Source organism: Hyperolius riggenbachi, chromosome 4 (genome assembly GCF_040937935.1).
Source record: "Hyperolius riggenbachi isolate aHypRig1 chromosome 4, aHypRig1.pri, whole genome shotgun sequence".
NCBI classification, from domain to species: Eukaryota; Metazoa; Chordata; class Amphibia; order Anura; family Hyperoliidae; genus Hyperolius; species Hyperolius riggenbachi.
The window spans coordinates 320,420,338-320,431,322 of NC_090649.1; the positions used below are offsets into that span (position 1 = coordinate 320,420,338).

The 10,985-nt window shown below is 48.4% G+C and overlaps 1 protein-coding gene across 2 annotated transcripts in view; it reads right to left on the reverse strand.

The window, feature by feature from the left end:
- TAB2 (TGF-beta activated kinase 1 (MAP3K7) binding protein 2) overlaps positions 1 to 4,009 on the reverse strand; it is a 91,550-nt gene extending 87,541 nt beyond the window's left edge. For both annotated transcript variants that reach the window (XM_068231727.1, XM_068231726.1), the window contains exon 1: positions 3,609 to 4,009. The gene's annotated coding sequence lies outside the window, so the exon portion shown is untranslated. The remainder of the gene's footprint in view (positions 1 to 3,608) is intronic.
- Positions 4,010 to 10,985: the final 6,976 nt, after the last annotated feature.

The following is a 10,985-nucleotide window of genomic DNA, read 5'->3' on the forward strand; positions in this document are numbered from 1 at the left end:
GGGCTTATAGTGCTTTACATTAATACAAGTTAAAAAAGAGTGGATTGAGACTCGCTTCAGAGTCTCTTTACAAAAAGCACGTTCAGCAAACCTGGCTCACCTTTCCTTTTTCCAGAGACGATCCTGCAGCAGCTGCCTCTGTATTCAGCATTACAGCCACCTCCGTACTGCCCTGTACACGAGTCCCGGCTTGACGTCATCAAGCTGGGACTCGTGTACAGGGCAGTACGGAGGTGGCTGTAATGCTGAATACAGAGGCTGCAGGATCGTCGCTGTTTGCTACAGCGGTGATCGTTCATCCACACTTGGAGGGGGGGGCGCGCTAATTGGTTAAAGGGACTTATTTCCCCTTAGACCAATTAGGGATGCAGCTTGGTTGAAGCCACAGATGACGTAGATATACTGTACTAGTGGATTAAGTGGTGAAGGACCAGAGCCTTTTTTTCATTTTGAAAAACGGCACTAGTCTACTTTAGGGGACCAAGCAGGAAACCACATAGGGAACAGTTTTGCAATCACAATACCCTCTTACAGCACAAATTGTTGTGATTGGCCAAATAGGGTGGGTGTAGTTTACTACAACCTATTGAAAACCTAGCAGTTCGAGAGGGTCCCCTAAAGTAAACTAGTAGTGTTTTTTACACTTCCTGTTCACTGTGATCGGGGCCAGAAGTCAATGAAACCAGCTACTGACAGAGGTACAGAGCATAAGGCTAGGAGCACACTAGGCAGTGCAGAAAACTATGTATTTTTGCATTGTGCGGGTTTTTTTTTTTTTATTATTAATTTACTGAATAGAATACAATAAGAATAATAAAATCAAAACCACATTCCTCTGCATCTCCATAAAGATACATTGGGCTCTATTCTCAAAGACTTCCCGCATGCGGTAAAGTACATGCGGGAAGTTTGCACCCAAAATACCGGCAAGTTGGGATTCTCAAAATGTTCCGCATGTTTTTTCCGCATGCGGAAAAAGTGTGATAAAAGTGCGGGATTCATGCGGTAAAATTTCCGCAAAAGTCGGTATTTTCCGCAATAAAAGATCAATTCTCAAAGATGTTCAGGCGCATCATTTCTTCGTTAATTACCGAATTTTTATCACCTACAAGAAGTAGGTGATATATTCCGCATCCCATTGACTGTAATGAAGTGTGGAGGCTTAAGGGCTGTGCTTGGTGGACTTTAACTTTTTTTTTTTAAACACTTTTTCATGCGACCTTTTTACCGCATGATTCCCGCATGAATAATGCCTGTTTCCGCATCTTTTTTCCCGCATGCGGAAAACATGCGGAAAATGTTAGTGAATGCTGAAAAAATGCGGAGTTTACCGCTGGCGGGAATTTAGCGCTAAAATTTTGCGGTACTTTTGGCTCTTTGAGAATAGAGCCCATTATGTGCGCTTTACATTCTTTTTTAAAAACTACACAGCAAGTTGTGCATTTTCAAAAACATACAATCTAAAAACCACATTGTGCAATTTTACAGCCCATAAACTTGAAACCGCAACGCTAGCATTTCTGTCTAATGTGTTCCCTGCTTCAGGCAGCCACAAGTGCGGCATAGTTTTAACTACAGTGGGTCCCAAAAGTGTTTTTTTAACATAAACTTGGAAGAGTTTTACCTTAAAAATGTAAATACTTACCTCTGGAGTTCCAGTGCTGGGGCACCCAAAGTTCCACAGAGCTTGCCCAGACTGCAAAGGCGCAGACAGCTCGTGCATTTGCAGTAGCACAGAGCTGCCACTCATGCTCCACAAAAAAATCAGAGCCCCTTTTGCTCTGTGGTAGTGCGCAGGCAGGCAAGCTTCGACACGTTTGCGAGGGTGTCATCGTTTGAATGGTGAGGAGGGCTTCCCTCTCCAAAGGTAAGTACCCATATTGGGCACTTTTTCCCCTTCAGGTATACCTTAAGGTGAGCTTAGCACCTAAAAAAGGTGTTAAAATTAAAAACCAAAAACACACCACATGAAGCCAGGCTTACACATAGTAAGTATATTCATATTTTCCTAGAATACACATTCAAAACTAAACTCCTACTCAGAGGTAAAAAGAAAAAAAAAAAAAAAACAAGAAAATAGCCACAAAAAAAAAATATGAGAAGACACAAACAGTTCCAAGTATTAACTATTACAGTGAAACAAACCACAAGCTTTATTTAGTTCTGGATAGAGTGAAGAGGTTTGCACGTCTTTCAAGTTTTTATTTCAGTTTGTGTCCCTGCTGTGCTGTATCTCTTTTCTCCTACAGATGGTTTAAATTACATCGAAAGATAGGAAATATATCCAGTGGGAAGATTGAAATCACATTTCATTGAGGTGAAAAAAAAAAAGCTTGAACTATGTACACACTTACTATATTATTGCTGTCCAAAATTTTCACGAAGGCTTAGTTCACATTACAAATCACAACTGCATATTAGTTAAAATTTTTCAAAAGATTTTGAAAGTGAGATTTAGTAGCATTCCTTCAAGCGCAATAGCTCAGAAAGTGTAGTGCGATGTTATACAAATCACATTGCTGTAGTGAGAAAACGTCCACTTTATTACATTGTCAAAGAACTTGCTGATCGCCAGTGATCAGCAAAGCCCTGAAAGTGTAGTGTGCACTAGACCTAAGGAGCATTTTGGGAAGGACTTGGTGCATGATCAGCAGATACCCTGCTAAGCCCTCAGCCAAGCACAGAGTACTTCTCTATGAAGATGGGAGGTGTGAAAACATGCAAACAGCACTACACTGTGAGAACTTCATTTGACATTCCCATGGTAACAAGAGGCATTGATCAAGAACAATCCTGGCACATCCCTATGAGGAGGCTCACCAAGTCAGTGCACACAAGTTCACAACCTTAGTAATCCAATAAACACAAATCTATAGAAACCGGGGAGGTTAGAAATTAGGAGGAGAACATATAAACTCTCCACAGATTGTGTCCTGACCCAGATTTGAACCAGGGATGTCAATTAAATAAACCTTACAAGGCTGCCCATTCCAACAATAATTTTTTTGAACTATTCAATCAGCGTGCATTCCCATGGACTGAACTGGATTGTTACGCAGGGTTAATCCGAATTGATAGATTCAAATACCAGTCAGCCTTATTGAATATGGACTTCGGGTAATTATTATTATTGGCCTTCTGTCCTACATAAAGTTCCGGGTCAGCCCAGGTGAATTATGCCTCTTGTGCACTATAAAATGACTCCAAGTCGAATTGAAAGCTCACCTCTAGTCTTCACTGTACTCAAATCTAAAGGGAAAGCTTTGGCTGGAGTCCTACTTTAATTATAGATATAATTGTCGCAGGCACCATTAAAAGTTAACAGTATAATCAAAACCGAACAACTTAGACGTGTTGGTCAAAATGTAGGAATTTACACAAAATAACAAATCAGACTTCTGATAAAAACAGGCCTGCTGCCCCCTGGCATGTGTCCTGCTGCCCTGCACACATCCAGGCTGCACAACTCCACTCGCCCCATATCCCCAACTCTGCAGAAATGTCAGTGACAGGCCTGGAGCCGGGGCCTACAGTCATATCACCGCCCCTCCCCCACTTTTCCAACAGGCCTGGGACCAGCCTGAACCACTCCCGGGCACCAGGCTCACCTTTCAGCCTCTTCCTCCTCCGCCGCCAGGTCGGGCTAGGGGCCGGCGTGTTGGCCGTGACACCCGTCCGTCAGTCTGTCCTGGTGAGCCAACTCTAGCCAGCAGGGGGGGAGGGGGGACAAGCGCCGCTTCTGCTGCCCCGGCCCGGCAATCACACCTCCCCCCCTCCGCCACACGGCAATGGTTCCGGCCACACGAACTTTGTCCGGCCCAGTCCACAGCGTCCCGCGCTCCGCCGGCGGAACCAAACTGCTCTGACGTCACAACTCCCGAAACGTAACGGTCCCTCCTCTCCCAGCAGCTCTGTCTATGGGATAGTTATGGTGACTTCTCTCCACTTCCAGGCAGCAGACGAAACCAAAATACTGGCAGGGCGAAATATGGCGGACGAGAGCCAAGCGAGTTCCCGCGAGAGGATGATGGTCGCTGGTGGTGGGGGTCTCTCTGTGGTGGTGGTGACGCGCAGTTCCCTCCTTCTCCCCCTCCCCATTCTGTTACTGGGGGAGAGAGAAGCGTCTGCTGTAAACAAGAAGCGAGGAGCAGCAGAGCAGCACACCTGAGGGCTGGAGCTGCTAGCAGAACAGCAGAGAGGGGAAGGGAATTGCGCTGCTGATTAGTGCTGCCCGCACTTCACCCCACACTGGTCAAGGGTTTACCTGATGTGCACTGCTAAGTATGGGGCACCCGACGTATGCTAGGACTAGTAATTAAAATGTTATGCTACAAATTAAGGCCTGCATTGTGAGCAGATGCAACACTTTTACTTTTATCTACTCATAAAAAAAAATAGAGAAGATTTGCATTATTTCCTGCTTGGAGTCCTGAACTGCAAATCATGGAACCACATGGGGAAACTCAGGGGCGTAGCTAGAAATGACTGGGCCCCATAGCAAAAAAAAAAATTATGCCCCCCCCCCCCCCCCCCCCCTCGACCTTCCAACCCCACAGACCTCGGACCTCCCACCCAAACATTTTGTGGGGCAATCTGATTTCCCCACAAAATGCAACCAGATTGTCGGCAGATTTCCCTACAATATGCAACCAGATTGTCGGCAGATTTCCCTACAATATGCAACCAGATTGTCGGCAGATTTCCACACAATATGCAACCAGATTGTCGGCAGATTTCCACACAATATGCAACCAGATTGTCGGCAGATTTCCACACAATATGCAACCAGATTGTCGGCAGATTTCCACACAATATGCAACCAGATTGGCGGCAGATTTCCCCACAAAATGCAACCAGATTGTTGGCAGATTTCCCCACAAATTGCAATCAGATTGTCGCCAGATTTCCCCACAAAATGCAATCAGATTGTCGCCAGATTTCCCCACAAAATGCAGTATATGTAGTTAGGTCTATAGTGGGCTAACATTAATTACCTGGAGGGAGGGTGGTTGGGCAGGCTGGCACACTATTTGCGGTGCAGGCAATGCACTGGGTAGGCAGTTAGGTAGCTGGGTGGGAGGGTAGGGAGATAGGTAGACGAGTGGGAGGGTAGGCAGATAGGTAGACGGGTGGGCAGTTAGGTAGCCGGATGGGAAGTTAGGTAGAAAGGTGGGCAGTTAGGTAGCCGGGTGGGAAGTTAGGTAGAAAGGTGGGCAGTTAGGTAGCCGGGTGGGAAGTTAGGTAGAAAGGTGGGCAGTTAGGTAGCCGGTGGGAAGTTAGGTAGCCAGGTGGCAGGGTGGGCAGTTAGGTAGCCGGGTGGGCAGTTAGGTAGCTGGGTGGCAGGGTAGGCAGATAGGTAGCTGGGTGGCAGGGTAGGCAGTTAGACAGCTGGGTGGGCAGTTAGGTAGCTGGGTGGCAGGGTAGGCAGATAGGTAGCCAGGTGGGCAGCTAGGTAGCTGGGTGGGCAGTTAGGTAGCCGGGTGGGCAGTTAGATATCCAGGTGGGAGGGTGGGCAGTTAGGTAGCCAGGTGGGCAGTTAGGTAGCCGGGTGGGCAGTTAGGTAGCTGGGTGGCAGGGTGGGCAGTTAGGTAGCCAGGTGGGAGGGTGAGCAGTTAGGTAGCCTGGTGGGAGGGTGGATAGTTAGGTAGTGGGCAGTTAGGTAGCCGGGTGGGCAGTTAGGTAGCCGGGTGGGCAGTTAGGTAGCCGGGTGGGCAGTTAGGTAGCCAGGTGGGAGGGTGGGCAGTTAGGTAGCCAGGTGGGCAGTTAGGTAGCCGGGTGGGTGGGCAGTTAGGTAGCAGGGTGGGTGGGCAGTTAGGTAGCCCTCAGTTAGGTAGCCGGGTGGGCAGTTAGGTAGTGGGCAGTTAGGTAGCCGGGTGGGAGGGTGGGCAGTTAGGTAGCCGGGTGGGTGGGCAGTTAGGTAGCCCTCAGTTAGGTAGCCGGGTGGGCAGTTAGGTGGGAGGGTGGGCAGTTAGGTAGCAGCCGGGTGGGAGGGTGGGCAGTTAGGTAGCCGTGCGGGAGGGGAGGTAGCTGCCTCACCTGGGGTCCTTCCTCCTTTTATCAGCGGCGGGAGGTGCGTCATATACAGAAGGCTCCGTCGGAGTAATCAGCCACTAGAGGTTCAGCTGCCTCCGGGCTACGGTGTCCCCACTGTATTGCTGCTCGCAATAGACCAGGAAGTGGTGCGAGCAGCAATACAGTGGGGACACCGTAGCCCGGAAGCAGCTGAACCTCTAGTGGCTGCTTACCCCCGCCGGAGCTTTCTGTATATGACTCACCTCCCGCCGCTGATAAAAGGAGGGGGGGGGGGCCAGGTGAGGAGGGGGGGGGGCACTGAGGTGAGGGAGGGGGCCCGGCGAAACAAAAAAAAAAATAAACAAAACAAAAAAAAAAGTCCTCTCGGGCAGCTGCGGGCCCCCTGTGACGTAGCGCTGCCGCGGGGCCCCGTAGCAACGCTATGGCGGCTATCCCCATTGCTACGCCACTGGGGAAACTGATGTAACCCTTTTTAAAGAACCACTCCAGCTAAAAAAAAGTAAGCAGCTACAAACTGACAGGTTTTGGGCCAGTCCATCTCCTCATGGGTGATTCTCAGGGTTCTATTTGTTTTCAAAAGCATTTCCTGAACAGCAGTTTAAAGGGGAATTAACCTTCTTGGCGGTAACCCCGAACGTAGTTCGGGGTAAGCCGCCGGAGGGTGCCGCTCAGGCCCTGCTGGGCCGATTTGTTTAATTTTTTTTTTTGCTGGACGCAGCTAGCACTTTGCTAGCTGCGCCAGCACCCTGATCGCCGCCGCCGCGCGCCCGATCGCCGCTATACGGTGCGGCGCGCGGCCCCCCCCCCCCAGACCTCGTGCGCTGCCTGGCCAATCAGTGCCAGGCAGCGCCGAGGGGTGGCCCGGGACTCCCAATGACGACCTGACGTCGGTGACGTCATGGCGACGGGGGAAGCCCTCCAGGAAATCCCGTTCTTTGAACGGGATTTCCTGATCGGAGATCGCCGAAGGCGATCGAAGAGGGCGGGGGGATGCTGCTGAGCAGCGGCTATCATGTAGCGAGCCCTGGGCTCGCTACATGATATAGAAAAAAAAAAAATTAAAAAAAACTGCCGCGCTGCCTCCTGGCGTATTTTTTTATACCGCCAGGAGGGTTAAAGAGAGAGGTATATGGAGGCTGTCATGTTTATTTCCTTTTAAGCAATACCAGTTGCCTGGCAGCCCTGCTGATCCTCTGCCTCTAATACTATTAGCCATAGCCCCTGAACAAGCATGCAGCAGATCAGGTGTTTCAGTGGTTCAGACTTTAAAGTCAGATCTGACAAGACTAGCTGCATGCTTGTTTCTGGTTTTATTCAGATACTACTGCAGAGAAATAGACCAGCAGGGCTGCCAGGCAACTGGTATTGATTAAAAGGAAATAAATAGGGCAGCCTCTGTATACCTCTTACTTCAGTTCCCCTTTAACTGTGTAAAAAGTAAGATATCATCCAGCCTCCCTACTAACTTGCACACAACTGCTGTTCAGCAGGGCCGGATTTAGGCCATAGCCTAGGGCACCACAGAAGCAAGGGCACCAAAGCAGCAGGCTAAATTGGTGCAGCATTTGCAAGCTTGCAAAAGCTGCAATGCAGGGAGATCAGGTGAGCACTCTGCTGTGAGCCGCCTGTGCAGCAGCCACCTTGCTCTCTGTGCACGTTTGCATTGCCGCTGGCAACTATGGACCTGGGCAGCATTGGAGATGGAAAGGAAGAGGAAGCTTCTGCACTGGAGATGAGTGGAAAAATGCGCGACACTGATGGCTGCTGCAGTGTGAAGGCGAGCTGGCTACCTATACTGAAGAGGGGTGGGAAAAGGAGGGATTAAGGGTGTCATCTGGCTACCTATACTGGCGGGTCATCTACCTATACTGGAGGGGAGGGGTCATCTGGCTACCTATACCGAAGGGGGGTGGCTGGTGACAGTGGCCTTGAGCGGTAAACAGTACAAATCCGGCCCTGCTGTTCAGGAAATGTATTTGAAAACAAAGAAAACTCTGAGAAGCCCCAATGAGGAGATGTACTAGTCAAAAACCTGTCGGTTCTGTCAAATTTTAACTGCTTATTTTTTTTTTTTACTGGAGTGGTACTTTAATGTTCAAACCCTTTCCCTAGATCCCCCAAGGCCTTGGAGCCCATCTGCCATAACAGTCTGGCCACCGTGCAACTCTCCACCTAGTGGGGGTTACAAGAGCACACCTGCTATGGGGGGGGGGGGGGGGGGGGGGATGATGGGAGTGTGAGTAGTTTGAACTCCCCATAGCTGAGGGCCCATTTAGGGCTGCAGGGTATACCCAGAGTAGTTATGCATCTCTTTGCTGTAAGAAAGGAGGGCTCTTTCACAAGAATAACTGACAGTAGCGCACTTAAAGCAGTAAGATTAGCCATACTATGCCAGGGAAAAAACACATATATAAGTAGATAAATACTTGATCTACTTACATAACACATGTATTGTTCTGTCCTGATTTCAGTGAATTTTATATAGTAAATGAAGAGAATTCTGTTCCTAGTGGGCACTGGGCACCATGTCTTTTGCCCACGGTTTAGGCTAAATCCTGATGTCATTTCTGCACTTTACTTTTTTTCTTTTCTTCTCCAATCGCTGAGTCACCTCAGCCTTGCTTGTAAACACAAGTAAGCAGGGGATCCTGTTTCAGATAAGCAGCTAGACAGGGAAATAAATGGAAGAGGAGGAATATATTATAGATAAAAAGAACCCCCAGCATGCAACTGTTTGGCACTGACTACTAAAGGGCCAGTGCTCCTAAGGTATGTGATAACTCCAAACCATAACAGCAGAAAAAGTTTTGCAAATGTATTCAGCCTACTTGAAGTTTTCCACATTTTGTCATATTACTGCCACAAACATAAATCAACTTTATTGGAATTCCACGTGAAAGACCAATACAAAGTGGTGTACACAAGAGAAGTGGAACTAAAATCATACATGATTCCAAACATTTTTTTACTAATAACTGTAAAGTGGGGTGTGCGTAATTATTCAGCCCCTTTTGGTCTGAGTGCAGTCAGTTGCCCATAGACATTGCCTGATGAGTGCTAATGACTACATAGAGTGCACCTGTGTGTAATCTAATGTCAGTACAAATACAGCTGCTCTGTGACGGCCTCATAGGTTGTCTAAGAAAATATTGGGAGCAACAACACCATGATGTCCAAAGAACACACCAGACAGGTCAGGGATAACGTTATTGAGAAATTTAAAGCAGGCTTAGGCTACAATAAGTTTTCCAAAGCCTTGGAACATCCCACGGAGCACTGTTCAAGTGATCATTCAGAAATGGAAGGAGTATGGCACAACTGTAAACCTACCAAGACAAGGCCGTCCACCTAAACTCACAGGCCGAACAAGGAGAGCGCTGAACAGAAATGCAGTCAAGAGGCCCATGGTGACTCTGGACGAGCTGCAGAGATCTACAGCTCAGGTGGGGGAATCTGTCCATAGGACGACTATTAGTCGTGCACTGCACAAAGTTGGTCTTTATAGAAGAGTGGCAAGAAGAAAGTCATTGTTAACAAAAAAGCATAAGAAGTCCTGTTTGCAGTTTGCCACATGCCATGTGCGGGACACAGCAACCATGTGGAAGAAGGTGCTCTGGTCAGATAAAACCAAAATGGAACTTTTTGGCCAAAATGCAAAACGCTATGTGTGGTGGAAAACTAACACTGCACATCACTCTGAACACACCTGGGCCTGATTCACAAAGCAGTGATAACTCAGTTATCACGCCTAAAAGACTTTAGGCGTGATAACCTTTGCACTAGCAAAGTTATCACCGCTTTGTGCTATAATTCGCGCGAAGCAACTTTGCGCGCGCAAAGTCCCATAGGGTTTAATGGGCGCTTCGCGCGAAATACGGATCGCTGCGCGCGCAAAACTTTGCGCGCGGGAGTTCGCACGAATTCCTTCAGATCACGCCTTAACTAAGTTTAGGCGTGATAAAGGGCTTTTCACAGGCGTGCAAAGTGTTTGCACCGCTTTGTGACTCAGGCCCCAACCCCACTGTCAAATATGGTGGTGGCAGCATCATGCTCTGGGGGTGCTTCTCTTCAGCAGGGACAGGGAATCTCGTCAGAGTTGATGGGAAGATGGATGGAGCCAAATACAGGGAAATCTTGGAAGAAAACCTCGTGGAGTCTGCAAAAGACTTGAGACTGGGGCGAAGGTTCACCTTCCAGCAGGACAACGACTTTAAACATAAAGCCAAGACAACAGTGGAATGGTTTAAAACAAAACATATCCATGTGTTAGAATGGCCCGGTCAAAGTCCAGATCTAAATCCAATCAAGAATCTGTGGCAAGATCTGAAAACTGCTGTTCACAAACGCTGTCCATCTAATCTGACTGAGCTGGAGCTGTTTTGCAAAGAAGAATGAGCAAGGATTTCAGTCTCTAGATGTGCAAAGCTGATAGAGACATACCCTAAAACAGGGCTTTTCAACCAGTGGTACATTGCTGTTGGCCAGGTGGTACACTCCAAGTTTGCTACTTAATTGCCAGGCTGCTGCTTGTCCTCGTCCCGTCCTGTTGCCACAAAGTTCGGCTTCCCCTTAACTCGCTCCTCGCTGTGCTGCCCTGCGGCATACTTCAGACCTCAGATCAGCAGTGAAGAGACAGCCAGGTGAACAGTGCACAGTGATGGTGGGCATATTTCAAATACAGGAAGTGACCACTGCTCACTTCCTGTATTTGAAGTATATGTGCCGTCACTGTGCACCGTTCACCTGGCTCTCTCTTCACTGTGTCCGGGTTACCACTGATTTGAGGTCTGAACTATGCTGCAGGGCAGCACATCGAGGAGCGGGCGAGGGGTAGCCAAACTTTGTGGTGGGTCACTGCCCAGCTCTGTGGTGGTGGGAGGCTACCTATATTGAAGTAGGGAAGAGAAGGAGGAACTGGAAAGGCTACCTATATTGGCAATCTACCTACAGAT